Raw genomic sequence first — 27953 nt, forward strand, 5'->3', positions numbered from 1 at the left:
TATGTTTACACCATTTAAAATAAAACAACAAATTTAAAAATCCAAAAGAACTCAGTGCAAAAAAAAAATCGTCAAACCAAACCTAAAACAATCATTTTTCAAAATTACCATAAACTCTTAAATCCGCTCAAAAACCACTCAAAAGCATAATAGTCAAAAAATATTTAAAATCATATTAATGCGGAAAAACTAGCAAAGGTTCTCGGGTTATGTGCACCATCAGTCCAGCTAGTTCAACCATCAAGTCCTTCATAATCATCGAAATTATTCTCATCTGCATCATTCACACCTAGTGAGTCTATTGACTCAGTAAACCTTAACCATGATAACAAGTGGTATATATATACATTCGCAAGCAATAATGTAAGATACTTTTAATAAAATAATTTTTCGTGAACATGCATAAACTTTAAACTTTTTTCCTTTCATCATATCTTTTTCCCTTTCATCATATACGTATATGTTTCTCTTTTATGAATTCAGATTATTAATTGTGACTTTTCTTTCATCTTTTGGTCGATGAATCCATCTACGTATAACCATGGTACCAGGCGGCTGGGACATCAACGACACTCTCACCCATCGACTGAGCCTCGGCCTTACATATCATCATATCTCTTTGTATTAATCACAATCAAGTCACCTCCTTTAACCTTTCACTATATTCATCACTTATAAAAATTAATGCATATATGTCATTTTTCTTTTAAACCAAGCATGCAACACGTCTTCTAGCATTATCGTTTTGCAACATAAGATTTGATAAACTTTCAAAATAAACATTTTAACAGTCATTACAGAATTCAGGGCACTGTCAGGACGTCTAACATTTTTCAGATTTAAAACGATCGTTTTGCCCTTGAAATCCTAACTTTCCCAAGTTACCCTTAGACATTCAAAACGAAGACCCAAATCCATCCATACTTAACATAACAATTTAAAATACATCCATAAACATTCCTTAGACGTAAACTTAGGCTCCTCGACTAATTTCACAATTCGTTTTACAACTTCAACCTACGTCTTGATTTTAACCCGAATCGACTCGAAACTTAACCAAACTTGAACCATAGCTTATTAAAACCTAACCATACCCTATGCAACCCAAGTCAATCCAATTAAAACCCATAGAACAAGCTTAGAAAGCTACTGAATTTTCTGCCCATAACCAAACGAAACCCTAGCCACCCTCACTACTGAATTGAAGGAGGATGAAATGGATGAAGAAAAATCTAAAATAGTGGCATACTTTAATGCCAACCATCCATGGAAGAAGCCAGTAAGGATGAAATTAAAGGATTTGGGGATCGAAGAGACTTGACCCCTCAAAAGTCAAGCATTGAATAACCACCGACACTTGAGCTCAAACCACTGCCTCCACACCTAAAGTACATGTACTTAGGTGAGAATAACAAATTAGCTGTCATTATTTCTGCTGTTTTGACAGATTCAATGGAGGACAAACTGCTGAAGGTCCTTAAAGAGCACAAGATGGCTTTTTCATGGAAGGTGGCTGATATCAAGGGAATAAGTCGATCAATTTGCACGCACAAAATCCTGATGAAAGAGAAGTATTCACCCCTCGTGCAACCTCAGAGGAGACTCAACCCAAAGATGTAAAAGGTAGTGAAGGCTGAGACCATAAAACTTCTTGATGCAGGTATTATCTATCATATTTCTGATAGTACACGGGTAAGTGTTGTTCAGTGTGTATCTAAGAAAGATGGGATTATTGTGATCACTAATGAGAAAAATGAACCTATTCCCACTACGACTGTTATGGGTTGGAGAGTGAGCATTGATTATAGGAAGTTGAATGATGACACCCGTAAAGACCACTTTCCCCTTCTCTTTATTGATCAAATGTTAGAAATACTAGCTGGACATGAATTTTACTGTTTCCTAAATGGGTATTCCGAGTGCAATCAGATCATTATTGAACCTGAGGACCAAGAGAAAACCACCTTCACTTGACCTTATGGAACTTTTGCTTTCAGACGTATGCTCTTTGGTCTTTGTAATGCTCCTGCTACTTTTCAACGATGCATGACCGCTCTATTCAATGATATGATTGAAACTTTTCTTGAAATATTTATGGATTACTTCTCTATTTTTGGTGCAACATTTGATGAGTGTTTGTAGAATCTTAACTTGGTGTTGATGAGGTGCGAGGGGATAAACCTGTCGCTGAATTGGGAGAAGTGTCATTTCATGATACAAGAAGGGATTGTGCTAGGACACAAGATTTCTGAACAAGGGATTGAGGTGGATAAGGCTAAAGTAGAAGTCATCAAGAATCTACCACCACCGACATCGGTAAAGGAGGTTAGAATTTTTATAGGGCACGCCAGTTTTTATTGACGTTTCATTAGATATTTTTCTAAAATTTCTAAGCCCATATCTTCTCTACTTATGAAATACGTGCCATTTGATTTCAATTCTGACTGTCTGCATGCATATAAGACTTAAAGGAGCGCTTGGTGACAGCTCTTGTTTTGGTGGCACCTGATTCGGATCTACCCTTTGAGGTAATGTGTGATGCTAGCGATACCGTTGTTGGTGCTATTCTAGGCTTCTAGGCCAAAGAAAGAACAAGGTATTTCACATCATATATTATGCAAGTAAGACTTTGGACGAAGCGCAATTGAATTATTTAACAACTAAAAAGGAATTACTTGCAGTATTATTTTCTCTTGATAAGTTCCATTCATACATTGTTCTGTCAAAAGTCATTGTTTTTACTGACCACTATGTACTTAATTATTTGTTTGTTAAGAAAGAGGCCAAACCACGATTGCTTAGGTGGATTTTACTTCTTCAAGAGTTTGACCTCGAAATAAAAGATAAAAAAGGTGTAGAGAACGTGGTATCTGACCATCTTTCTAGGCTTGAGAATATTAGAAAAGAATGTGTAAAAGATGAGATAGATGATTGGTTTCCCGATGAACAGTTGTTAGTGATTCAAAACTGTCCATGGTATGCAGATTTCAAGAATTTTTTTGTTACAGGCTCACACCCGCAAATCTAATATTTTACCAAAGAAAAAAATTCTTTTCGGACCTGAAATATTATTTTTGAGAGTAACCATTCTTATTCAAAATTTGTGCAGATTCCATGATAAGGAGATGTGTGGTGGAGGAAGAGATGGGCAGATTCATAGTCACTGTCATGACCGCGAGGTAGGTGGTCATTTTGGACCAACACAAACGGCATCCAAGGTACTTGAATGTGGTTTTTATTGGCCAACTCTTTTCAAAGATGCACATTCATTTGTCCTTTCTTGTGATATATGCCAGCGCACATGTAAAATTTCTAATCGTCATGAGATGCCTTTGAATAATATTATTGAGTGCAAAGTTTTTGATGTTTGGGGGATAGATTTAATGGGACCGTTTCCAACATCTTTCACAAAAAAATACATTTTTGTTGCGGTTGACTATGTCTCAAAATGGGTGAAAGCGGAATCATATGAAGGATCGTTTGTGCTAGCACCTTCGAAGATGCTTCAAACAAAATATTCTCCAATGAGCTACAACAGCTCGTGTTCTAAGAATGTTAACACCGATGATTTAAATCGAGTTTGGTTTAAAACCAAGCGGAAGGAACTCGAAGTAATCCTTCGTGAAGAAAGCTGTTTATATTTGAAAACATTTTAATTTATGTAAACTGAATAACTGAAAAGCCAGTGATCAGTTGTCACATATATCAGTTCAGTTATAGAAAGAACTCAACTGAAGAATGCTCTAATTGATCAAGTCAATTTGAAAACAATAGTTAATCAGTTAAGTACACAAGATATGTTTATGGATGTTCGGAGACTTCAACTGCTCTTACGTCACCCCTTCTACCACCTCGTGTAGGATCCACTAGAAGACTTTGATTTATACAACTACTTATACAAACTCACCCAGCTTAGGACTTACACTACTCCCTAACTTAACTCCTAATCTAGACTGAAGGCAGCACCTTTCAGTCAACACTTCTTTAACTTCTATGTGTCAAAGACTACATACACAATTTTAATGTCTATGTTCAATACTGTATTTTGAGTGGTAGTGGTGTTTGTGTGTGAGAACTGAACAATGAATACACCAATAAGGCGTTCTCACACACTGAGGGAACTGAGCTTCTAAACTAAGCTGATAATGTGATGAAGTGTCCCTTTAGGCTGAATGCTTCTTGAAAGCAGATAGGCAAATACGCGTGCCATTTTTTTTATTACACTTTCTCTGGTTCTCTCATTTTCTTTCGTCTCCACTGATCTTCTCTTTATATAGGCGGAAAACTTATCGTACAGTGAAACTCAATAATTGTATTCGTTGCGTCTTGAATTTGTTCCTTGGACTTTGTGTCTCGACTTTTCGACTGCTTTTTTGGAACGTTTGTCTTTAATGATCTGATGCAACATTCATTATTGTCCTTTGACTGGAAAATTGTTTGTACCTTTGTGCATAGATGGAATCCACTTGAATGAGTTTTCCTTGTTCTTCAACTGAGAGATTCTAACTGATGCTCCAAACTAGTCAGCTGAATTGATCTTCAGTTGGGCTGGCGAAATCAGTTGACTCGTCAGTTGAACTGATTTTGCTCTTGTTCAGTTGAACTGATCAGCTGGGCTCTTCATCAGTTGATCACTCATTCGGCTGGTCAGGCTTCTGAGTTTCTCCTGCTGAACCACCTATTAGCTGGACAATCAACTGAACTGCTCATTTGACATATCAGTTTGTCTGATTCAGTTTGTGTGATCATTTGGGTCTTCAGTTTGCGATTTAGACAACTTGTAACTGATCCTAACTTCTGCACACTAAGGTAAATCATTAGTAACAAAATAACAAGTTTCGTTAACATCAAAATCAAGATTGCGAAATTGTTGAAAAGTTCCAACATCATATGCCACTAATGATGCTCAAGTGGTACTGAGATTTTTGAAGAAAATTTTTTTTAATAGATTTGGAACATCACGAGTAATCAAAAGTGATGGTGGCACCCATATTTGCTCTTGTAGGTGAACACAGGTTGCTGCAATTGGACCAACTAGATGAATTCAGAGGTCAAGCCTATGACCTGGCATTGACCTACAAAGAGCGTACAAAGCAAGCACATGACAAGCGCATCACGCCGAGAGAATTCAAAGAGGGTGAAGTGATATTATTGTACAACTCCAAGTTCTGTTTCCTGGAAAACTCAAATCAAGGTGGACTAGACCATACATGGCTACCAAGGTGTTCCCTCGAGAGCCGTAACTTTGAAAGATGGGAAGAATGAACCCTTCACAATCAATGTCCAAAGATTGAAACACTACTTGGGTGGCGCAGTGGAGCCACAAATTAGAGTCACTCGATTTCAAGAAAATCAAAACTGAGAGGGGCATACAGTCTAGCTCTAGACTATAAATTGAGAACTAATTTCTTTCCCTTACTAATCGTATTTTTTATTTACTTGAGTTTTTTTTGATAGATTTTTTTATTACAAAAAAAAAAAAGAAATAAAAAATTTAAAACAAGAAAAGAATCTTCGTGTTCACGACCTAGTAGTAGAACTCTACCGCTCGAGAGCCAACACCAATTCACAATACAATTTGACTGAGCAGTTGGCGCTCGGACAGTATAATCTTACCTTTCGGGCGCAACTGCCTGTAAATAAGATTCTTCCCCTTCCCTTTTCTCATTCTGCGCGAACCCTACCCCAATTTCTCTTCTAAAAGCACCTCCTTCCTCTTTGACAGCTCGAATTACTCCATTCTTTGCTGCAATCGACTAAGCCCTCACTAATCAGCAAGTTTTGCTCGTATTCTACTCTGAAGTACACCATATTCCGGCGACAACTCTCAGTCTCTGGCACCGCCAAACCACATCCGGTCACCATCTACATCAGCATTCACCATGCCTCCAAAGAAGTTGAAAGGTACTCTCGGTTCTTCCTTATCTTCGTCATTTGATAGAAGTCTTTTTGTGAATGAGACTGGAAGATTACGGTATGATCATGCTAAACTCCATCGAAACCCGATAGCTGAGTTGGGTATTCGTAGTCTGATAGAGGATAGACATCTAGGACCTGTTGTGGTTTGATTCGTTGGGATGTGAGAATTTTGGAAAGCAACCCAATGCAGTTGTTGTGTCTTTTGTGAGAGAATTTTACACCAATGCGGCTGAAAGGACAGACGGTAAAGCTTTCGTTCGGGGTAAACTCATATAATTTGACTCTATCACTATTAAAATGTTGTTACAAACGACGGAGGTAGATAATTCCCACTTTGTGGCATTGGTAGCTGCTCCAGATTATCATATGATTCTCGAGACGCTATGTCATCTAGGAGCAATTTGGAAACCATTAGGGGGCTGCCGAGTTGCTTTGATGAAAAATATTTGATGGCCAACAAATGTCCTTTGGTACCAATTTTTGTCCAGACGGATGTTGCCAGACGCATAAAAGCAAGGTACAAAAAGAAAGAGCGATGGTGCTTTTTACCTTAACCGAGGGTTATGACATCAATGTGGGGAAACTCATCAGCTCTCAAACTCAAGTGAGTATTAACAATAGTCACATTGGTTTTTTTTTTTTTTTTGCAACGGTTATCTCTGAGCTGTGTACGAGAGCGGGAGTTGTCTTCCGAGATGATGAGGAATGGCTGTAGCCGATGAAAGCCATTTGTGTAGAGGACCTAAAAAAGAAGAGTACAATACGGCAATTTGATTTTCCCGCTCATGCGGGGGATGAAGGTGGATCGAGCACATCCACACCATGACGAGTGCAGCCACAACCCCAAAGACGGTCTCAAAATGATAAGATGGATGAGTCTCTCGCTTTCATGGCACATCAGTACCGCGTCAATGCGAACTTCAATGACCATTTTACCTACATGGAGTCTCTGATGCGCACCATGCTCATCCAAGAGGGCACTGACCCAACGGCCGTACCACCACCACCGTGATTCATTCTCCCGTTCCAGTTCCAATATGACTATCAGCAGCACGGGGATGAATTTGGGATGCCATCGCCAGAACAAGAAGAGGATGAGCCTTGATCAGGGGAGTTTACTGTTTCCCCTCATTTTTTTCTTTTCTGTTTCATTATGTTTTTTCATTCTTGTTTCATTATGTCATATGCACTGCATTAGTTTCTGTGTTATGCATCTGCGTTTAGTTTGTGTTTGTTTAGTCATTTGTTGTAATGAGGACATTTCACACACTAAGTATGAGAGGATCGGGGGTCAGTCAGTTGAGTTCATTGCATGTAGTCAATTGATGGTGAAGCAATAATGTTGTTGGCCGATGAATATTTTTTGATTGACGACTTACGGGCTTATTGGTCTTATCACTCGTTATTGATACCCCATTTTGTAAAAGCGTGAATTTTGGCTTCAATACTAAATTATCTTATGCACATACAGTGGGTTTCGGTAGTTGTATGAATGATAGTTTAGTTTAAAAATTTGTGGGGGAAACTGGAGAGACGAGTTGTGAGTATAACTTGAATGAATGTATATGGAAATGAGTGACTAACCAGTAGCATGAACTCGTGTAGAAAGCCTCTGTGAACATGAAATAACCTTTTTCTCAATAATGCATAGAACCTGAAAATTATTCACTGGGACAAATGAACTTACATGCCATATATTCACAGCCTAGAGAGTACACGTGAGAAAATTATGCACTTACTCAAAAAAAAAAATAAAAGAGAAAAATAAAAAGAGATGTAAGGTGAGGGGAGACAGAAAAAGGGAATGAAATCCCATCCCTTGGCTGGAAAGGTAGAGATGTACGGAGTTGAGGAATGTCAGATAAAAATTCTGAAAAGTGCATAATGAAAATGATCGGTGTACTCTAAATCTTTTTCGACCACTTGAACACATTTTGACAATTCCTTTCTAAACATCATTGTGCAACCATGAAATTATATTGCATCGTGTTTACTGGTTGGTCACGAATAGAAATGGAACTCAGGAGAGTGAAAACTGACATTGAATTGTTGATTTGGTGACTCACATGATTCGAGAATCAATTTATCTGAAGTACAAGCTATTTGAACGCACATACCGCATACATGCGCATGTTTATATTCAAGTAAAACTATGATATGGTGATTTAAAAGGGTGTGAATGAATGTTGTGATGTGGCTGATGAGATGTATATCAAAGGTCAACAGAGGCATGAGACACAAGCTTGTTGTTTCACCATCAAGTTGAATGTTTCAATATTTATACGTCATTTGATGTCTTGTTTCGTGTCGTTGTCCTGGTCTATAACTTATTTTTCTTGAGGGCAAGCTAAAGGTCAGTATGAGGGGGTTAATATGTGTCGTTTTCATGTGTTTTATTACTTTAGTTTTGTATGTGTTTGCATTGTTTGTGTGTGCATTTCATCAACATTTTGTTCATTTTAGAAATATCTTATGCATATGATCGTGGCTGACCCGTATTTGATTAATTTGCATGCAAAATGGCCAGGAAACTGAAATAGGGAGGAAAAGTATAAAAGCTAGAAGAAATGGATGAGAATTTGACAGAAAGGTTGGCGCTCCGGCGGTAAGATCTTACCTTTCGAGCGCGAGGAGTGCTTTCCCAGCATGATGACAGAAAGGTTGGCGCTCAGACGGTAGGATCTTACTACTCGAGATCGATTTGTGTTCTTTGAGATAAGAGAGACAGAGGGGTTGGCGCTCTAGCGGTAAACTCTTACCGCTCGGGCAGGGTTCATATTTCGAAAATTACGTGCGCGTGATTTCTTTCCATCCCGGAGAGGCTTACCAATTGGGGATGCAAAGCAGCATATGGGAGAGATTATGGTAAGGAAAAGGGCACTTTTCAGCAGTCACAAGAGCTTGGAGGAGAAGACTTACTTGGAGTTGAAGAATTTCAAGATTTCCGAGCTCTGTTCTTCTCATTCTTATCAAGTCTAGTATTTCTAGTTTAGAACTTCTAGTTTGAACATTGTTTTGCATACGTTTATCATTAATTCTAAGAGCTAACTTTTCATATTTTTTTAGATTTAAGTGGATCCTACCACGAAACCGTGTTTAGTTAATTTAACTCTCGAATGTTGATTTATTCTTGATTATGCTATTGTTCTTCATTGCATTATTAAAGAGTAGCAAACTTTAATAATAATATCATATGACGAGTGAGTTCGATAGAATAACTTGTGATAGGAACGAGTAGCATATAGTCTGTGGATTTACAATTTGCATAGAGATATGAAATTAGATACCTGTTGATAGTCATAGTCCAATAGGTCGAAAGCTAGGGGATTTCATAGAGCAACATGCAATTAACCTTTGATAAATAATTAAAGAGATTTAATTAATTCACTGTGTTAAATTAGTTTGGCATAGTCTCAAGAGGGCGTGTTCAATTGGTTAGGAAATCTTGTCAAAAGATTGGATCATTGTCGAATCGAAATAATTACATTAACGAGAGGTAGGTGAACCGAGATTCCAAACAAATTCATTCGTCATTGAATCCTTAATTAATCATCTTAACTTATTCATTTCATCATCTAATCTTTGAGTCATTTAGTTAATTAATATTTAATCATTCTAGTAGTCAGTAATTATTCAAATCATCGTTGTTTAAGGTTTAATAATTGGAAATAATAATTGTGAAATACAGTCTCTGAAGGAACGATACTCGTACTCATGTACACTATATTATTACTTGACATCGTGCACTTACGATTATATCGAGCTTGAATTTTATTGATTTTTTATCAAGGATTTCACAATGAAAGTTTTGCTCAATGACTCTTCCTATCCCCGAGTGGAAATGAGAGAATATTACCATGGATTTCGTAGTCGGTTTGCAGAATTCAGTCAGAGGATCTTACATCATTAGGGTGATCGTTGAACATCTTTCTAAGTCGGCGCACTTCTTGCCGGTAACGACGAATTTTTCGATGATGTAGTGAAACGTCTACTATTTTAAAGAATGCGGAATTTTTTTTTGTAAAAGCTCACATTTTCGAAATATCATTTAAAAAATGATCTTAAATATTTGACAATAAAATTACTGCAGTTTAAAATAATCAAACTCATCCAAAATCATATTTAAACATAAATAAATTAAAATCTTAAAATCATCAACGTATGAAAATATTAATCTCCTCTTAAATCTCTTAAATCAAAATGCGGAAAACATGTGGTCCTCGGGTCGTGTCACCGCACGAGGTCTGCATACTCAGAGTTCGGCACCTCCAATCCCCTCATCATCAAGCTCACCTTCATCACACACGTTTAGTGAGTCTAAAGACTCAACACACCTGTACCAGGAATAACAAGTATATATACATGACACACTGCAGTGAAAAATACCATACTCAACATATCTTTCACGAACTTAAAAGCATAACAAAAACGTGACGTGCAAAATCGTAACGTGTCAAAGCATGTCTCATCATGTCATCATATACGTATACATTTTCATTTAATTGAATTCAGTTCATTATTTATGACTTTCGTATCAGCTCTATTCGATGGATCCATCTAAGTATAACCACGGTACTGGGTGGCGAGGACATAAGCGACAGCATTACCCGTCCACTGAGCCTTGGCCTCAGCTCATCATATCTCATGTCATCGTATACATGTAGATCGCCAGTCACAACCAATTCTCATCCTCCAAAAAAAAAAATCATCATATTCACTATTTAAAAAAACATGCATATACGTAATTTTTTCTTGAAACCAAGCATGCATCATATTTTTCATAATTACATAAAAATCATAAACGTGATGCATAAACATTTAAATCATGATAAAATGTGCTCAGGGCACTGCCAGGACTAAAATTTCACCCGGGTGCAAAATGACCATTTTGCCCGTGGAAAACCAAAATTACCGTTTTACCCCCAGACCTCTAAATTTTGACCCGGATCTTACCAAACAACTTAAATGTGACAAAACATATTTATAAATGTTTCTTAGACGTAAACTCGAGCCCGTTTCAAAACTTATTCAATTCGTTTTAAAACTTTAACCGGAGTCCCGGTTTTAACCCGAATCGAACCGAAACTTAACCAAATTTTTCCTAACTCGAACCATGACTCAAACCTCCATGACCAGCCTATAAACCATTTATTTCAAAGCACTTAGGACCTAGAAACAAGCCCCAAAGATTGCTGGAAATCTCCAGAATATGCGCACAAATTTTCCTAGCTTGAGCGATTTTACGATAAAAATCACATCTCCCTCGTTTCTTATCAAAAAATTACGAAATTGCTATCGAATCGAAGATAATACAGAGTTCTACTAATCATATGATGAACACATTTTCAGAAAACCAACCAATAAGTCGCATAATTCGAAATAACAGAGGGTGACGGGTTTTGAGACATAGAAATTCCATAGCTTGAGCGATTTTACGATAAAAATCATATCTCCCTCGTTTCTTATCAGAAAATTTTGAATTTGCTATCAAATTGAAATAATAGAGAGTACTACAAATCATATGTTAAACATATTTTCAGAAAACCAACCAATAAGTCACAGAATTTGAAATAATAGAGGGTGACGGGTTTTGAGATACATAAATTCCACAGCTTCAGCGAAGCGACTTTACGATAACAATTATATCTCCCTCGTTTCTTATCAAAAAATTACAAATTTTCTATCGAATCAAAGATAACAGAGAGTTCTACAAATCATATGTTGAAAAAATTTCCATAAAACCAACCAATAAGTCGCACAATTTGAAATAATAGAGGGTGACGGGTTTTGAGACACAAAAATTCCACAGCTCGAGCAAATTTACGATAAAAATCATATCTCCCTCGTTTCTTATCAGAAATTTACAAATTTACTATCGAATCAAAGATAACAGAGAGTGCTACAATTCATATGTTGAACACATTTCTCGAAAACCAAACAATAAGTAGCAGAATTTGAAATAACAGAAGGTGACGGGTTTTGTGACACACTACAACAACAAAAAACGATCGACCCTCGACTTAACCCATCTAACCATCAACTCCTGCCTATCGACACCCTCTCACCATCATGTACAGCCCTTAGAAACACAAAAACCGGCAACCCTTCGCACAACACAAAGAATCGTGAGATTCATGCAAGGAAATTCGAATTTTTCATATCAAACCTTTCACAAAACGTAACCACAAGCAAGATCAAAAGATGAACATGCATAATCGTGTATTTCAGTATATATATTACGTGAGTGAAGAGAAAACGAGATACAAGCGTGTCATGATGTATTTTACGCAAGAAAATCGAAGAAACGAGCGTCGGGGAAGCAGCAGAGGAATTTTCTTTGAAAGAGCAAGCTTGGCCGATGGATTGCTTGGAGTTGGCTGCTGAAAGCCGAGGGAAATTCTGAGTGGAGGGGTGTGGGCGGCTGATAATTAGTGTAATCAGGCTTAGGTTTAGCTTACGGTATTATTTAAATGGGTAAACACATGATAATGGGCCCTTAATTGCATTTAAAATTTTAAAGAAGGTCTTGAGCCCACGAAGCTTAAAAATAGGCCCATCAAGCCCAAACACAGTCCCAAAAAATATTTTGTTTGGATACGTTTTAAAAAATATTGCCCGATCCCTCAAAAAGTCCCCTGAATCGTTAAAATTTGCGTACCAATTAAAAATATGCTATGGCGGGTAAAATACTCAACAAGACCCATTTCTTGAAAAATACACTTAAAACACCTTATATTAATTAATAAAAATTAAACATGTAAAAAAAATAATTTTCCTGATAATTCTCCGGTCTCCGTTCCTCGTTCGAGTGCGAAATGCATCTTAAAAGCTATTATGCATTAACTTTAAATAAACCATGATTTAAAACACAAATTAATGAAATAAACACGCATTTAATGCTTTAAAACAATTTATTAAAATACCAAATAAATTTAATAACTTGCATGCATGTGGTTCACGTGGACCTTCAAATTTTCGGTTACAATCTACCCCCCTTAAATTGAATTTCGTCCCCGAAATTCGCTTATCCTCGATAAACAAAAAGTTTAGACTCTTAATTCTATTATCCCAATAATACAGGCTTCCGCTGCACTACTCTGATAAAAATAGTATTAAGCTGTCCTTATGTCTCCTCAATCCTAATTAAATTGCCTACCAAAATCCTCGTTTGCGAATCGCAACTTAAAACAACTTACGGTGACTTAGTTCTATTTCCTCGAATTTATGACGTTCTCGCAATTCCTCAAACTATAAATGGATGTCCAAATTTATTGCACCTTACTTTTCTTATATTATACCCATAATGTTCATTTTCCTATTACATTAGCATTTAGGCAGTTCAACTTAGGAAACCTTAGCCCCAAAATTTACTGACCAACTTCTATCCTCGGTGATACACTTAAAAGTTAAACCTTATCTCTACCCCATAACAAAATTAGCCTAAGATCCTTGAATCGAATCTTTATCTTATGGCACCAAACTTACGTAACTTAACTATTTACTAGTACACTCTAAATATAAAATTGTTGCAAATCTTAAATTTCGAGCAGTGATAATCCATAAAACCCAAAATATACAATATCGATCTTCTACCTTAATAATAAAACCCTTCTAGTATCAATTACATGCTTAAACTATTCTCTTCCCAATTACAATATAGTTGATGCCTAAGACTCTGGACTTTCCTCATTGAAACAAATTTCGCATTCTTAAGTATCCTCAATGCTTAATTAATTCTAGCGTATAAAGCTTAATAAGTTATCCCATAGTAGCCTTAGACTAACTCTAATAAATTAATTTCACTTATAAAACATAGAGTTCTGGAATCCCCATGTCAAGATTTTAGAATTCTTACTCAATAAAAACCTTAATATTCGTCCATCAGTAGCCTATGTTGAACACCTATCTCATAAACTTAAAATTCAAGCTTACGCAACCCAAGTAGTTTTAGATAGTATAACTCCAACACACATATCCGCTTAGTCCCAAGTTTCTTAATGACTTTCAAAATTTCTCAAGACAAGGTGTCTACCTCACCTCTTACATGCGTCTATCAAATAACCTAACCATCAATCATACCCAACTTTCTAGAAAAATTAAATTCCAACAAAGGTATAATTTTAATTGTTAAGATCATGACTAAAACTTATGATACATAAAACTTATGTTCCCAAAAATATGTCAACTTAATGCCTACTCTTATAACTTAACTAACTGATCAATATTACCTTAAATTTTTATCACTTTAAATTCTTAGTTTGCCACAATATTATTTCACTAACGCTTAAATTTTCAACCCCTAAGATTGTTTCATCCTACAATATCTTTGATTACCATTCCTTATAACCTTAGAACCCAGATATCTAACGGTTCAAAATATCCTTCAAGCCTAAATCACCGAAAATTCCTATCATTTAAACCATTCAATTCTCACTTACTGCTAAACTAGTCCTCCAAATTTCTTAAAATTGCACATTAATTCTTAATTTTCTCAAAAATTATCCAATTTGTCCTTAATTTCAAAATTTCCACAATTACCCATAAGTTCTTGGCGTTCTTAGTTTCATTTTATAGGTTTCTCGTAACATAAAGTTCAATAATTTTAAGCTTATTAGACCCAAAATCAATTCCCATAACCTCGAAAATTACTGATTTAACCCAAGTGTTCCTCAAAAGTTCGAATTTAATCCTCGAAAATTTCAGAATTTGCAATTTGGCCCTTATTGTTCTTGAAAATTATATTTTTGGCCCTCTAACTCTTTGAAATTTTCCTTTTTGGTCCCCATAAAATTTTCGATTTTAGCCTCATTGAACCTTAAAATTCTCGAAACTCAGAATTTAATCCAAAAAAATTCGGTAAATTCGCAAGTAGTCCCTTAGAATTTTATTTTTGCACTTAGGTCCTCAAATTATAAGTTATTACAATTCCTTAAAATCCTAAATTCATTAAAATTCAATCCTTAAATCTAACTAGGTAGACCATGCATCCTAAATAAATTCTACATTTTTACACTTCCAAAGATAGTCGTAGTCTCGAATCATTAATCTTTACTTGGAATCCTAAAAAATTATCTCAACTAGCAACCACGAACCATCAGTAATTTATTAGAAATTCCACAAGCCCCAAAGGCATTCATAATCTTCATGACTAGCTTGTGACCCAAAGAGTAGAACATCAGTACTTACTAACCAAAAATCAATATAGACAAATCATTTCCAATCTTTCCTAATGCCCAATAGCAAAATTATTATTCATGTCTAATTCCATCACAAAGCCAACATGCATGATAATTATATAATTTCTCATTTCATGTCGTAATATACAGAAAAATTTTTAAAGCATCTAATCTCAAAACATAGCGACAGATAAACATGTACTGTAAATCACTGAAAAACGCAAATCATACAATCATGTAGATGATAGTAGTAAATCATTTAAATCTTTTAAAACATAAAATCTTACAGACTTGAGGCTTGAAGACTGAGCTGTAGAAACTGACGCTGGCACAACCCTATATAGGACCCTTGCTCTGATACCAACTGAAACGTCTATAATTTTAAAGAATGCGGAAATAATTTTTTTGTTAAAGCTCACATTTTCGAAATAACATTTAAAAAATGATCTTAAATATTTGAAAGTAAAAATAGTGCAATTTAAAATAACCAAACTCATAGAAAATCATACGTAAACATAAACGAATAAAAATCTTAAAATCATCAACGTATGAAAATATTCTCCTCCTCTCAAATCTAATAAATCAAAATGCAGAAAACATCCGGTCCTTGAGTCGTGTCACCGGACCAGGTCTGCCTACTCAGAGTTCGGCACCACCAGTCCCCTCATCAACAAGCTCACCTGCATCACACACGTATAGTGAGTCTAAAGACTCAACACACATGTACCAGGAATAACAAGTACATATACATGGCACACAACAGTAAAAAATACCATACTCAACATATCTTTCATGAACTTAAAAGCATAACATAAACGTGTCGCGCAAAATCGTAACATGTCGAAGCATGTCTCATCATTTCATCATATACGTATACATTTTCATTTAATTGAATTCAGTTCATTAGTTGTGACTTTCATATCAGCTCTATCGTATCAGCTCTATTCGATGGATCCATCTATGTATAACCACGGTACCGGACGACGAGGACATCAGCGACAGCATTACCCGTCCACTGAGCCTTGGCCTCAGATCATCATATCTCATGTCATCGTATACATGTAGATCGTCCAACACAACCAATTCTCATCCTCCAAAAAAAACAACATCATATTCACCACTAAAAAAAACATTCATATACGTAATTTTTTCTTGAAACCAAGCATGCACCATATTTTTCATAATAACATAAAAATCATAAATGTGATGTATAAACATTTAAATCATGATAAAATGTGCTCAGGGCACTGCCAGGACCAAAATCTCACATCGGGTGCAAAATGACCATTTTGCCCCTGGAAAACCAAAATTACTGTTTTACCCGTCAACCTATAAATTTTGAACCGAAGCTTACCAAACAACTTAAATGTCCCAAAAAATATATATAAATGTTATTTAGACGTAAACTCGAGCCCGTTTCAAAACTTATTCGATTCGTTTTAAAACTTGGACCGGAGTCCCGGTTTTAACACGAATCGAATAGAAACTTAACCAAAATATTCCTAACTCGAACCATGACTCAAACCTCCATGACCAATCTCTAAACTATTTATTTCAGACCCTTAGGACCTAGAAACAAGCCACAAAGTTTGCTAGAAATCTCCAGCGTATGCGCCCAAATTTTTCCACCTTGAGCGATTTTACGATAAAAATTATATCTCTCTCGTTTCTTATCAAAAAATTAAGAATTTGCTATCGAATCGAAGATAACACAGAGTTCTACTAATCATATGTTGAACACATTTCCAAAAAGCCAACCAATAAGTCGCAGAATTCGAAATAATAGAGGGTGATGGGTTTTGAGAAACAGAAATTCCACAGCTTGAGCGACTTTACTATAAAAATCATATCTCCCACGTTTCTTATCAAACAATTACTAGTTTTCTATCAAATCGAAGATAAAAAAGAGTTCTACAAATCATATGTTGAACACATTTCCAGAAAACTAAAAATTAAGTCGCATAATCTGAAATAATAGAGGGTGATGGGTTTTGAGACACAGAAATTTCACAGCTTGAGTGACTTTATGATAAAAATCATATCTCCCTCGTTTCTTATCAAAAAATTACAAATTTGCTATTGAATCGAAGATAACAGAGAGTGCTACAAATCAAATGTTGAACACAGTTCCAGAATACCAACCAATAAGTCGCAGAATTTGAAATAACAGAAGGTGATGGGTTTCGTGACACACTACAACAAAAAAAACGACCAACCCTCGACTTAACCCATCTAACCATCGAATCCAGCCTATTGACACCCTCTCACCATCGTGTACAGCCCTAAGAAACACAAAAACTGGCAGCCTTTCGCAGAACACAAAGAATTGTGAGATTCATGCAAGGAAATTCGAATTTTTCATGTCAAACCTTTCACAAAACTTAACCACAAGTAAGATTTAAAGATGAACATGAATAATCGTGTATTTCAATATATATGTAGATTGAGTGAAGAGAAAACGAGATACAAACATGCCTTGATGTATTTTACGCAAGAAAATTGAAGAAACGAGCGTCGGGGAAGAACCAGAGGAATTTTCTTTGAAAGAGCAAGCTTGGCCGATGGATTGCTTGGTGTTGGCTGATGAAAGCCAAGGGAAATGCTCAGTGAAGGGGTGTGGGCGACTGATAATTAGTGTAATTAGGCTTAGGTTTAGCTTAGGGTATTATTTAAATGGGTAAACACATGATAATGGACCCTTAATTGCATTAAAAAATTTTTATAGAAGGTCTTGAGCCCACTAAGCTTAAAAATAGTCCCATAAAGCCCAAACACACTCCCAAAAAATATTTCGTTTAGATACGTTTTAGAAAATATTGCCCGAACCCTCAAAAAGTCCCTCGAATCGTTAAAATTTGCGTACCAATTAAAAATATGCTATGACAGGTAAAAATACCCAACAAAGCCCATTTCTTGAAAAATACACTTAAAACACCTTATGTTAATTAATAAAAATTAAATATGTAATAAAAAAAATTTTCCTGATAATTCACCGATCTCCGTTACTCGTTCGAGCGCGAAATGCATCTTAAAAGCTATTATGCATTAACTTTAAATAAACCATGATTTAAAACACAAATTAATGAAATAAAAACGTATTTAATGCTTTAAAACAATTTAATAAAATATCAAAGATATTTAATAACTTGCATGCATGTGGTTCACGTGAACCTTCAAATTTTTGGGACGTTACATGTAGTATGCAGAGCTTTATATCCAGGAGATACCTAGATTACACGGGATCCCAGTTACCATCGTATCTGACAAAGACCTGAAGTTCACGTCATCCTTTAGGAAGAGTTTGCATTCCACAATGGGGACGAAATTTCTATCCAGCACAGCATTCCATCCTCTGACAAATAGTCAGTCCGAGAGAGTGATTCAGATTTTAAAAAACCTTCTGCGAGCATGTGTGATTGATTTCCATGAGAATTGGGAATCGAAGCTACCTCTAGTGGAGTTCACCTATAACAACATGTTTCAGTTATCTATAGGTATGGCTCCCTAAGAGGCATTATATGGAAGGAAGTGCAGATCGCCTATTCACTTGGGTGAGGTCTGTGAGAGATCAGAACTTGGTCCAAATATTGTTCAGCAGACTGTAGACATAATAGTCAAAACCCGGGATAGGATGAAGACTGCTAAGAGTCGTCAAAAGAGCTACGCTGACAAGAGAATGAGGGACCTTGAATTTGCTGTAAAAGACCACATCTTCGTATAAATAACACCTATGAAGGGTGTTATGAAATTTGGGAAAAAGGAAAAGTTGAGTCCGAGATTCATAGGACCATTCGAGATTTTCGAGAAAGTGGGAACACTAGCCTATCAACTAGCACTGCCGTCGAATCTGGCAGGTGTTCACAACATGTTCCATATTTCGATGCTAAGAAAGTACACGGTGAACCTTTCACATGTTATGAGCTTTGAGCCATTACAACTATCGTTGAAAATGTCATACGAGGAAAGGCCGATTCAGATTGTAGACCGATAGGAGAGGAAACTAAGGAACAAAGTTACCAAATTGGTCAAGGTCAAGTGGTTGAACCATTTTGACAAGGAAGCTACTTGGGAGACCGAAGCCAACATGAGGAGTCGCTATCCAAAGTTGTTCGGTAAGCCTTAATTTCGAGGACGAAATTTATTTAAGGGGCGAGGAAATGTAGTACCCAAAAACTAATACAAGTAAACCCCATGTATTATTGAATTAATTTATTTATTTAGTTAATAATCTAAGTAATTCATGCTATGTGTTAAATTATTTTAAATGTATAAATATTTATTTTATTATGTAATTTAAGATGTTTTCTCAAGTTTTAATTTTTCAGACGAATGTTCGATACCGAACCGAGAAAAGAGACCAGAGACTATTAAGATATTAAAAATTTAAGTTATATTTTTATTTTAAGTCAAGAAATAGTATTTTAAAATATTTATAAATTTTCGCATTTTTGGGATATATTTAATTTATCAAGAGAAATAAAAGCATGTTAAGCATTTTAATTAGCAAAATTCAAAAAATAAGAGAATTAAATGCTTTCACTAAAAATAAAATATTTTAATAATTATTTTTATGACTTAATTAATTAAATTAGGTAGTATTTACTCATGGATAGAATTTTAAAATTGTAGGACTCTTAATTTCAAAAGTTGGAGGGCTTAATTAGTAATTTACACTATGAGGGCTAAATTAGTACTTTAAATTTGTGATTTAATTAACCTAAACACCTAATAATATTCTAAGCAATATATAAAAGAGTCCTAGCCCTAAATTATAAAACATCACACGACACACACACACACACACAAACACCAAAAACAGACACAAATCCTTACCTAGGGCTTGGAGTTTTTCAATTCTTCTTCCATCAGCAATCTTAGCCCATCATCACACTACAATCCTTGATAAATTTTGCCACTTTTAAAGCCATTAAACACAGCAAACTGTCTCCATTCGGCCTCCGTTCTTCCTCGTGTTCGTTTGTCGATATATCGTGCGTTTTAACGTAAAGGCATGTCTAAACCTTTCCTTTATGCATCGATCATGTTATATACTGTATTTTGATATAAAATATAAATGAAAATTCATTGGTTTGATTATATGTATGCTAAAACTTGATTAAAACTCGTTTCGATATATATATGTATATTACATGAACTTCAATGTTTTTCTTCGAGTTTTGATCATCGCCTTCGTTGGGCAGTACCTATGACTTGCTACTACCTATTGTTATGTTTTAGGATGTGTTTTATGTATGGGTCGAGTCCCAAGTCAATTGGTACATCCTAAGTGGTTCTACTTAATTCGGGAGTCGTACGTGTCCAAGTGCACCTTAGGGGCTGTTTTGGATATAAATTTTAGTATGTTAGGGAAGCATGTCAAAGAACGATCCAACGAGGTTTACGATGTTCGTAAATATGTATGACGTGCAAAATAATTATTTTTGAGATATGCGATTTGTCTTGTGACCAAATTATGTTACGGATTTGGAAGCCAGAGAACGTGGCTGGGGACGTCTCCAACCTCTTCGGAGGAATTATGTTATGTTAGGGAGTGAACATCCAGTCCAAAGGCTGTGGTGATCCCTGTCGGCTCAGTACTATAGTTTAGTTTGATCAAACGATTTATGTTATGGGCCACTTGCATTGAACAGAACTCTACGCAAAATGGTTTGCTATTACGATTACGATGATGAGCACGGAAATATGATTTTATGAAATTTTTTATGCAATAAAGTCGTGTTATACATATTTATGTTTATATTATGCTATATACGAGATATGTTCAAATTGCATGGATTTTTATTAAGTATTACCTGTTATTTACGATTTATGCATGCTGAGTCATTAGACTCACTAGACTCGATCGATGCAAATGAAGTAGTTGAGAAGACGGGAGTTGATGACTAGTGAGCAGGCTCGGACTAGGGGCAGTGCAAACCCGATGACCTTATAGTTCACAAGAATTTTAATTATGCACGTTTAAAACTATTTTCTCAAATTTTATGACTTAGTACTCGTGACTGGTAAGTCGAGACTTTTGATATTATGTTGGATTTTTCAAATTATGATGGATGTTTTAAATTGTGATTTTATGGTTGTAGTATTTAAAATGATATAATTTTAATATTAATTTTATTTTAGTATGAGTAGTGACTGTTAATTTATTTCACGATTTATATTTATAATAAATTATTTATTAAGAAAATTTTAATTTTTTTTTCAAATATTAAATTATTAGTATTTTAACACACGGTTCGTCACATAACCTTTCGGCCATCACCATAATTTGGTCGAAAAAAATTTCGGTCGTGATCTTCCATCACCGCCGCGTCCCGCCAAGGCTGCACTGACTTATAATTGTTGAAAATTCGGACGTTCTCAACGCACAAATTGTTTGTGATTATTAGTGTTATCCAAACAAGAAATACAATTTCTGATTGTAGACCTAATTTGGCGATCAAAAGCCAGATGTCCGTTCGAATAGAGATACAAGAGTTATGTTTAAATAACATACAACGCGCAAGGAAAGTTTCGAACGTCAAACTAAAATTTAAAACTTTCGCTGCATCTTGGTTGCGAGAATCGATACACATACACCAGAAACCTCAATGTGCACTAGTATAAACACATCAGTTTCTCTTGTTGATACTTCCATGTATGTGTGTTACTTTACTCTTCTTCCTTGTTTTTGTATTTTTGTTCGGAAGAATCAAATGGCCTCCAACATTCTACTTATAGGAGTTGCTTGATCAAACTGTGAAAAAATCTGGAGTGGATTTCGATGTTAGTGTCTTCGGAAAGAGGGGAAGTTTAGTTAATTTTATGAGAATTCATTATTGAATAATGTCTTTGGAGAATGCAATTTGAAGTTAAAAGTTATGAAATTATGATCTTATCAAGCGAGTAAAGTGATTTAACTTGTTTGTTTTGTTGTTTTTTATTGCATTATATTAATAATATCGTCTTCATTTTTCCATGCAGACGACAAAAAATAATGTACGTAATATAAAATGTTGCAAATTTGGCCCGACGCATGGAGCAGTAAATTTTTGCGCCTTTACGACCTATTACAATCAATTTTTGTCTTTAGTAGAGTTTTGATAATTAGTTTATATGTAATTAATTAAAAATTATTTTCACATAAATAAATCTTTTATATTGCTGTAGGGCATGCTTGGAACGAGAGAAAGTGATGGAAATGAGAATGAATTTCCTATATCATACAATTATATCTTCCGTGATTGAGCCGTGCAATCTTTGATACCCTAAATAGGGTCGTTTCTATCCCAGATAGAAGTGAATGGACTATGTTTATCATCCCCAATAAAATAATAAAAATCACATGTTAAACAACATAAAATTACATATTTATATGTGACATGGACAAAATATTCACAAATATTGTTAAGCACGAGTAGGAGAATAAGAAAATTGTTAGAGTAAGTGTGCAACGAGCCAACTGTGGGTTGGCTTTATTGATTCTTATGTAAAAACAAGCTTTATTTTAATAAAATTTTACGGTTTTATCCAATTATGACATTTACTTTATATGTATATCTATACAAGGTGTATAGATAAAACCCTTGAATATACTAAAGTTACAATTAGGTATGCTTCACAACGTAATTTCATGACACTCATTAGCAAGTGTATCATATATTTTAGACAGGTTCCTATTCGAATCAGTCGCCTAAAATAAGAATAAAGGTCACTTGAACTTAATACTAGCATCTGTGATGTAAATTTCATGTTTCTTTGGTAAGAGCATGGAGATGTCAATTAATACAGATAGATGATCATTTGATAATGTATTGAACAACCCTCCTTCAGACTGACCAAGTGTTTCTCATTTATCGAGTGGAATAGTCCGCGGTTATGATTGTAGACTATTAGTCCTTTGATACGGGACAATATACAGGCTTTGCGTACTAGCATCCGCTTTGATCTGTTTACCAACTCTATTGAGGATCATCAGGTGACAATATTGGGTGTAGTTTCAAAATACTAGCAGCAAATGCATTGTAGACGGGAATTCACTATTTTTCTAAGGATGAAGATATCATGTGTGATATGATGAGTTGATAGTGCAAGAAATCTATGGTCAGAGCAAGACATGTGCTTTAGGGAAAGATGTTTTACTAGTCACACATATTATGTCACTGTTATAACTCAAAAGTTACATCACATCATTATCGAATTCAAATGCAATATTCGATATACTAATGATTGCAGATTCTATCGTGATATATGATTTGAAGAGAATGTACTGTACGCTAACCATAACTTAAGGTTCTTGCAGGCACTATCAGTGATACCTAGGGATCATGAGACGATGCTACTAGAAGCTCTTACCATGATCTGATGGTTGCAATCAGACTTTAGTTCTGATATTGTTGATCAAATGGTTGATGAAATGAATGAAGCTAATTAGGGTAAACCTTAATAAGAATAAATTTATTCTGAATCACAAGAAGTTGTGAACTCAAGGTTAGTTGTATCTCTAAACCATTAAGGGTTACACATGTATCAGACTCTATATTCCCATTGAGATAGTCAAGTTCAAGAAGTTGAATTTCGCAACTATAATTTGATGGAAATCAAACAGATTGCTTATAAAGAAGTTAATAAGTTGATTCCAAGCTGTGGAAGTTAACTTAACTGCTAATTAAGTGATGAGGATAGAACTGTCTGTTTTGGTGAATGAGTTCAAAAAACTGGCAACTGCATAAAAATATATCAGTGAAAATTTTGATCTTCGAAATTTACAATTTTCATTATATGAGCAAGATATGCACTCTAAATACATCGGCATTGTCTGATCGTCGATCGTGTTTATAATGATTTTACAATTATTTATTTAGTAAATTTAGAATTTGTTAATTAAATAATAATGTTAGTAGTGATGAATAATATATGTACATTATCAAAAGTTGAGTTTGCATTATATATTAAACATGAAAATTTTAATTAATGAAAATAAGGAATCCTGATGAGAGTAGGATTATGAAATATTTACAAAGCTTGATTCCTGATCAAATCAGGAGTCCTTCTTCTATTAGGATTGGATCTGATTAGACGATCAAAGAAAGGAGATTCGTACGAAGGGATTTACAAGAAGTGTTATATCCGTTTAAAATCGGAATAGTTGGAGCTGATGTTAAATACACAATGGTAAACTATTATTAACACCCTATGAACGTTTTAATTAATACGGCGCCCAAAGAATGTTTTGAACGTCGAAACTGAGAATTTTTAAACTTCTGCTACGTCTTGAGTGCGAGAAAATATACATCAATAGTTGTATCAGAGCTCGTTTTTCTCTATCGTATGATTTTATTATTAAAATCATGTTTAGTAAATTATTTCTATCCGCATAAGAATTTTTTCAGAAAATAACAGTCCATGAAAAACTTTTCCAGAAATTTTAAAAAAAAATCACGGCTACCCGTAACTGTTCCAGGAAGCGTGCGTTTGCAGGCGCTGTCCGTGTGTGCAGTGGCTACTCGCACGTCTGGACAGAGGCGACTGCCCAGAGCCTTTTTAAAACAAAAAAATTTATGTTTCTACAAAGGGTAGCGTATTGCATTGCACAGACAGGCAGTTGCTCGAATAGTTTAGGTAGCGGGCATGCAGCCCTGTCCAATACGAGCTCGAATTTGTTGGGCTTGAAGAGATTTTCTGAATTTTCAAAAAGAAATTGGGTTAAATCAATATTTTATAAAAATGTGGTCGAATTTACCGTTAGAATAAATTTTTGATGAAATTACTGATTTTTCTTATAAAATAAATTATTAGAATTGGATTTTAGTTATTTATAGTGAAAGGTATTTTATAAGAAATTTAATTAATTGAAGTTAAACAAAAGTGTTTGTTTAACTTAATAATTATAGCGGTTATGGATAATTTACAATATACATGATTTGTTGATAATATGTGATATTACATATTTAATATAATATTTTTATATTATTTGGCAAAATGATGATCGAGAGCCATGACCAATTTGCAATGTGTATATTAGGATATTTTATATGTTGTGCTTTAATTATTTGATAATTATTTTAAGTAGCTCTGATTTATGGTCCGTTCACACTCTCTAAATTTGTATCCCAGTGTGCCATAGAAATTTAATGTAAATATTAGATTTCGTGGGAGATAAATATTTGAAGATTGTGGGCCTAGATCATCAAAATTTTGAAGATCGAAGACATGTAAAATATTGGTAGCTTGTTTAATATTGCATTTGCATCCCTGCATTTATTTAGGTTTTGGACATAGATCCATATTTGGCTCATATAGATCAATTAGGTCTCAATTATCAATAATCATTTATTATTTATAAAACATGTGATATATTATAAATAATCGATATGTACATTATTGTTAATATAATAATAAGAGTTGCATGAATCTGGAAGGCATACAAACAAATATTACTCACGATTTCAAAATTAATGATGAGACAAATTTTCAAAATTAAAATCCCTCATTTTTTATAAGATCCAAAATTTTAATCATACTCATTAAAAAAATTAAAAGAAATTTGAATATTTCTTTGTCTTCCATCAACAGTGTTTGTATGATAAACCCTACCCGCGGTCTGTGTCTGGCTCATATTATTGATATGGACTGGACGTCGAAAAGTTGTGATTTTCACTGACATACTTGATGTGAACTACGTGGAACTTCCATGATTTTGGCTCATATCATTGGGGGATGTTAACTTAACATTAAACAATATATTTATGTTGTTTTTGACATATGTTTTATACGTTCCACATTTTGTTAAAAACATTATTTATATTTCTATGCTTGATAAAGATTGAATTTCTTATTTATTTGTTAAAGGTATTTGCAATATTTACAAGAATGAATGTTTAATAGAACATGTGAATTACAAAACGATTTCTATAATTTAAAAATAAAAGATATTCCAACAAACCATGCCAAACTAAACACGATATCAACAACAATCAAAAAAAAAAATAAGATAATCTAAATCAAGCACACTTATGGCATGCTAGGCTATAACATATTTCCAAAAAAGGATAAAAAAATATAGTGGGAGAGGGCATGTTTGACATGTCAGAAACTATTTCTCTTGAAATATACTAGTCATGTCTTAAAAGAGAGATGAACAAAGCCTCGTTCCTAAGTAAAATACAACGTGCACATGATCTATTGTATTTGATCTATACATATGTGTGTGGCCCGCTAAATGTTAGCGTGAAATATGGTCAATCTTACTTCATTAGATTTATTGATGACTACTTGAGGTATTGATATGTGTCTTTAATAAAATACAAGCATGAAGTCTTTGAAAGGTTCAAAGAATTCTGAGGTGAAGTAGAAAAACAATTAGGAAAGAGTATTAAAACATTTGGATCTGTTTGAGTTAGAGAATACTTAAATACTGAATTTCAAGACTACCTTATAAAGATTGGGATTCTCTCTCAGTGGACAACCCCAGACATAGTGTGTCAGAACGTCTTAATCGAACATTGATGGACATGTTTCGATTTATGATGGGATTCACTGAATTGTCGCCATCTCTTTGGGGATTTGCACTTGAAATCGACGTAAAGTTGTTGAACTAAGTCCATACAAAGCCAATGGATATAACTCCATGTGAGATATAGATGGAAAAACCACCCAAATATTCTTTATTAAGAACAAAGGGATGTCCTGCTCATATGAACCACCAGTGGAGACAAATTGGTTAGTAGAGTCAGTTTGTGCTACTTTGTGAGATATCCAAAGATTTTTTTTGGATACTATTTCTATGATCCTAATGAAACAAATGTGCTTGTTCAAAGGAATACCACCTTCTTGGATAAGGAATTTCTATTAGATGAAAAAATTAGGATGATAGAACTCGAAGAGATTCGAGAACCACTCACTTCTGAAATAGTATAACTAACACCTCAATAGCTAGTTGAAGAAACACAAGATTCTAGAAGATCCGAAAAGGCCTCAAGACCACCTAATAGGATGTGTCTGCTTCCTAAAGAAGGCCAAAAAGAGATCTTTCCCAGATGTGATCCTAGAAATTTCAAAGAAGCATTATCTGATGTCGATTCATATCAATGACTTGAAGCCATACACTGCGATATGAACTCCATGTATTCGAACCAAGTATGGTCTTTAGTATATCCACCTGAGAGAATTGTTACCATAAGAAGAAAATAGATTTACAAAAAGAAATTTGGGAAAGATGGGAAGTAATGGACCTTCAAAGAAATATTGGTAGCAAAAAGATATACTCAAAGACGAGGTGTTGACTATGAGTAAACCAGTTCTCAAGTCGCAATTTTTGAGTCTATTAGAATATTGCTTGTCATAACAGCATGATATGACTATGAAATATGACAGATTGATGTGAATACAATGTTCTTTAAATAAGACATTGAGGAAGAAATTCACATGTCTTAACCTAAAGGATTCACATCAATAGGAAATTAGCATAAATTATTCAAATTTCAGAGATCCATCTATGATCTCAAACAGGCATCAAGTAGTTGGAACATCATATTGTTAGAGTAGGTGCCCGTCGAGCCAAGTGTTGGCCGAGTGTTCACAATGAAACTCTATGTATAAACAATCTTTATTTTAATTATATTTGAAATTATTGTTTTGGCGTATCTTTATCTGTATACACATGCTAGTTGCATAGATAAAGTCCTTGAATATACAAATAGTAGAAAGAATATGAGATGCTCATATGATGAGTATCATGAAACTCATATTTGGAATACTGTATATTCTAAACAGTTCCTAGTCAATTCAGCCGCCGCTAAAAAGGATATAAGCCGCTCGAGTTTGATACTAGTATCTGCGATGTGAGTACCATGGTTCATT

Source organism: Primulina huaijiensis, chromosome 7, assembly GCF_012295235.1.
Source record: "Primulina huaijiensis isolate GDHJ02 chromosome 7, ASM1229523v2, whole genome shotgun sequence".
Classification (NCBI taxonomy): Eukaryota; Viridiplantae; Streptophyta; class Magnoliopsida; order Lamiales; family Gesneriaceae; genus Primulina; species Primulina huaijiensis.